A 5,267-nucleotide genomic window follows, 5' to 3' on the forward strand; every position below is an offset into this window, starting at 1 on the left:
CTATTGCTTATGTAGCCTCAGGGGTACCCTGTGAACCCCATACATTTCTTGAGTGTCCTAAGCCCCCCTCCCAGGCATGGGGGGTTTCAATCCACAGAATAACAATCCCTCGCTCTCTTCCCCCTCATACACATGTGGGCAGAGGCTGGTCTAATGCATTGGCTCACAGCACTGCAGACACCAGCTAGTCTAGAACATCCTGATAGCCTGGCAGTCTGGAGCCCCAGGAGAGTGGCTCTTCAGTGGGGAGTCAAAAGGCATCTAATAGCAGGATTCCTTCCTCAGGAGAGAACCAGCCCCCTTCTTTAAGGCATTCAGCCGATTGGCTAAGGCCGGGAAGCAGGATCAGCCGATTGGCTGAGTCCAGGAAGGAGGGTCAGCCGAATGGTTGAGGCCGGGGAGATCATCTGCTTCACTTGAGCTAGTGGATTAAATGTCATTCCAAAAAATCAAACGAGAAAGCTCACGTCGCAGCAACATCCCAGAAGATTTAGATAAAATCCAGACACCTAATAATAGCAAAATTGAGGAAGAAAATCAGTCCCGTGCTGGCTGTCTCAGCCTTTTAACAGCCTTGGGCAGAGGTGGAAGAGGGCACAGGAGAAGCTGAGGCAACTCTGGCTTCTCAGAACACTTCCTACCGGAAGGCTGCTTAATCTAGGGAACATCCCCAGGATTTATGGAAAGCCCTTGAGGCTGAGGCTGCTGACCAAGAGCGCAGGTTTCGGTCCTTTTGTTTTGAGTCAGCAAGCTGAGCTGCAAAGTTCTGTGCTTGGAGGCACGAGGAAGACGTTCTAGGTATACAGTCTCTTACTTGCACCTTACTTTTCATTTTATGTATATATTTTGCCTGTGAGATATTGAGCCCCATGGTGTAGTGCCCGCGGAGGCCAGAAGAGGGTGCTCTGGCCTAGCTTCCCCTGGAATTGGAGTTACAGACAGTTGTGAGCTGCTTGGGGGGGCTGGGAACAGAACTCCAATCCTCTGCAAGAGCAGTTTGTGCTGAGCTGTCTCTCCCATCCTGTTTGCACCTTCCTAACAAGCTCTGTTTGAGATGTCAATGATAGAAACCTCATGTGTGCTGAATATGCTTTACCACTGGCTACCTCCCCAGGACTTAAGCCTATTTGAAAAGACAGGATCAACCTGTTCTGCCCAGGGGGTCATGTGGTAGGGTCTGAAGACACTAAATAGGCTGCCTTGAGCTCCCTAGAGCAGACTTCATTTGGCAAAGACACTCTTAGGCAAGGTCATGGTCTCTCCTGGGACATCCAACCAGAGGCTCCATTTGCAGCCGGAACTGAGGACAGGTCAGAATGCTGTGAGCAACGTGCGGTGGTAAGTCACTACAAAGTGACACTGCAAGTGATGCTTTCAGATTAGTGGCCACTGAAGAAACGCTGCCCACTAGGGGACCCCCACCTCTCCCTGGCTGGATTTTGGGATCCTGGTAGCAGAACCAGGAACGAGTACGTGCTTGACTAGCTATGGCCACCAGGGGTCGCGAGGTAGCTGAGGAGGGTTGCTGGATGCTCAGGGTACTGTGCCCAAGCCCTGAGTCCCCACAGTGTGAATCTGCTGTCTTCTATTTCTGGGACTCCTCTCATCTGCGTTCCGGCCGCAGCCCCTCCCGAGTTCAGGTGGCCTGGCTCATCCTCTATTTTTATAGGGCTTGGTTCTGACTATCTTCTGCCCTAGAGCTCAGCTGCTTCTTCAAGGCTCCCTGGGTGCTGGTGACAGTTGCTGTTCCTTCTTTTTCCACTGAGGTGGATAGCGCCAGCCAGCCTTGGTCTCCTAAGGAGGAAGAGGACGCCTACTTTCGTAGCTTCTGAAGAGCAGGGCCTCGGGCCCCGGAGAAGGGCTCAAAGGCCTACTGTCCATGTTGCAAATTCCATCCTTACAGGCATCCCATCATACCTATCTACAGCTCTCTCTAGAATTTACTTTGGGACCAGATTAAGGTTTTATAAAAGGATACTCAATTAAATGTGAGTTTCAGATAAACAACAAATTAATTTTTTTGTCATATAAGTATGTCCAATGAAGTATCGGAGACATAGAATAATACAAAAAGAAATTCCTTATTTTTCTGATAAGCAAATTTAACTTTGAATCCACCGTTTTTTGGCTTTGGTTTTTGTTTTTTTTCTGGAATCCTACCCGGGAATAAGTTAAGGTGGAGGCAGGCAGGGAAGGGTTGGGTCTGAGGCAAAATAGGCATGCGGCCTCCTAAGTATTTTTAGAAGCCTCCCCTGTTACAGGAAGCCGTGGTGCAGCCCTGACTGTGGCATCGACTTCTCTCACATCACGAACTCTTTCACAGATTAAGAGGAAGAGAAAAGAAATGAACCATTTTAATCATTTCAGTCAGCAAAAATTGTGGCTCTTGATGCCTATGGGCTGTTTCCTTCTGAGGCCCTTAATAATTTTTATAATAACTTTTTTATTGTGCAAATCTGTATTTTGCTATTTTAGGACATTTGCTTTTGCACTGAGCTCTAAGCCACACAGGAACTCTCCCATTGGGCAGAAATATGACTGTTCTTATTTCACCTCTACCAACCCTGAGCCAAGAGCCTTCTGGGAACTTCACACCTGGACACTGAGTTCATACCCACTGAGTGGCATACAAAAATCTGTTTCCATTAAATTCATGTTTGGGCCAGACTCAGCCCAGCGTCAGATCTCTTCAGGGGTTCCCAGTAACACCGGTGTGTGGAGCTCATGTCTCTGTAGGATCCCATCTGAGATGAGACTGGCTCCGTTGTAGATGCTTGCATCCACAGTCATGACCTCTGTGCAGGCTAGTTTCATGTCAGCTTCATATAAGATACACTGGGAGAAAACCTCAGTTGAAAAAGTACACCTACCAGATCGGCCTGTGGGGAAGCCTGTGGCCTCTTTTTGTGTTTTTCTTTTGATAAATTATTGATGTGAGAGAGCCCAGCCCATTGTGGGTGGTACCACCCTTGGGCTGGTAGTCCTGAGTTCTATAAGAAAGCAGGTTGAGCAAGGCACAGGGAGCAAGCCAGTAAGCAGCATCCCTCCATGCCTTCTGCCTCTAGGCTCCTGCCTCTAGGTTTCTGCCCTGTCTGAGTTCCTACCCTGATTTCCCTCAGTGATGGGCTCTGAGGTGGAACTACAAGCTGAAATGAACCCTTTCTTCCTCGAGTTGTTTGGAGTCATGGTGTTTCACCAGAGCAATAGCAACTCTAACCAAACCCGTCTGCCTGGGCCTTGGCAGTCCAGAAGCTAGGTATGCTAGTGTGTGAGGCTGCTGTAACAGGGCCTCTCCAATGGCAGTGCTTAAGCACCAGAGAGCTAGAGTCTCTGGACACTGTGTATCTTAAGGTAAAGCAGTGGGAAGACTGGCTCTTTCTAGGGAAGATCTACATCAGGTGGCCCTCCTCAGACAGGCATCTTCTGCCTCTTCATGTCATTGGTGTGTGCCTGTCCCTGGGTCCAAATTTCTTCCTTTCATGGGGATTCCTGTCCTATGGGATTATGGCCCACACTCAAGACGTCCTTATAACTCACCTAGGTCTTCATAGGGTAAATTCTGAGACTTTAGGGACTAGGATCCTAACACAGCTTGTTTGAGGCTAGACACAACTCAATTCATAGCACCAAGGGAACCCTCATGTGTGACCAGCTATTTGGTGGTGCTGAGATGACTCTGGAGTCCCCTCTGTGTGATAGTAGACAGAGCCTTGGGTGTCAGGAGGCTGGGTCAGGAAATGCTCAAAACTGTAGCAGCACTGGCATTATAGATAATAGTGGAGAGAGAATATTCTGTGTATTGTGTGGATACATCACCTGTCAATAAGAAACCTATGGCCTATAGGAGAGGGTAGAATAGAAGGTAGGATATCCAGGAGACAAAAAAGATTCTGGGATAGAGTAAGGCACAGGAGGGTTTGGCCCTGGGAACCCTGTGGTGGAACAGATGATGCATGGAACCTTGTTCCACATGGCAGAACTTAGATTAGAAAAAATGGGATATTAATTTATGAGCTAGTCAGAGAACAAGCCAAAACTTATGGCCACAGTGTTTGTAAAGATATTTGAGTCTCAGAATTGTTATTCCAGGAACAAGCGCTGGGAGGAAAAGCATGAACATACAGAAAACACACAACCACAAAGTAGTATTACCACTGGGTGCCTCTGATGGTTCATCTTTGTTGTCAAACTTGACTACCTGTAAAATCAACCAAAACCCAAACTGATAGCATACCTCTATGGTCCATTTTTTACTGAAGAATGATACCCTGGACTCAAATAGTTATGCACAAGCAAAGAGGGCTTTATTCTGCAGAAGTTTAGCATGCTGGAGTCTACCATCTACTAAGATGGAGGTGCCCAAGTGAGCTGGAAGGCCTGATTTAAAGTCCATTAGGGGAATTCCATGAGTAGGTAGGTGATTGGTTTTCTTAATCTGTTGGCTCTATTTCTAAGGACATTCCAGAACCATTGCTGGGACATGGGGAGCTGAAAACTGTTGCTGGGGAAGTCTGGAAACTGTTGCTGACACATTGCACTTGCCTCCTGCCAGGTGGCAGGGCAGCTTCTAATGGCAGGGCAGTTTCTAACTGGCTGCCTGAGGCCTGGGGTTTTTTCAGTAACCAACTTGCCTTTAAATGACTTGCCTGGGAGGAAGCTCCACTCCCAGGTGTTCTGACACACCTAGGATCAGAGGTGAGAAGGAACCAACATCAGTCCCAACACTGGCAGTAACTGGGACCAGCGGGACCAGGCACACAGGAACTCTGCCAGCCCAGTGACTGGGGGTCCTTCTGGTCTGTCTGGGCTGGTGTCCAGAGCAGACTGTGGGCACAAGCTCTGCAGCCAGTCCCACAACACCCAGAGGAAGCTCCACTCCCAGGCGTTCTGACACATGCAGGATCAGAGGTGAGGAGGGACCAACATCTGTCCCAACACTGGGAGTAACTGGGACCATAGGGACCAGGCACACAGGAACTCCACTAGCCCAGTGACTTGGGTTCCTTGCGGTCAGTCTGGGCTGGTGTTCTGAGCAGACCTTGGGTGCAAGCTCTGCAGCCAGTCCCTCAACACACAGAGAAAGCCCCACTCTCAGGTGATCTAACAAGCCCAGGATCATAGGATCACAGAGACAGCTTGACTCTGAGGAGTTCTGACACAATCGGGATCACAGGAAGGCCAGGCTCCAGTCACATTTACCAAGGGCAGGTAGCACTAGAGTTAACCAGATGGTGGGGGGCAAGCATAAGAAAATAAACAACACAAAC

The sequence above is a fragment of the Mastomys coucha genome, unplaced genomic scaffold, assembly GCF_008632895.1.
Source record: "Mastomys coucha isolate ucsf_1 unplaced genomic scaffold, UCSF_Mcou_1 pScaffold3, whole genome shotgun sequence".
Classification (NCBI taxonomy): Eukaryota; Metazoa; Chordata; class Mammalia; order Rodentia; family Muridae; genus Mastomys; species Mastomys coucha.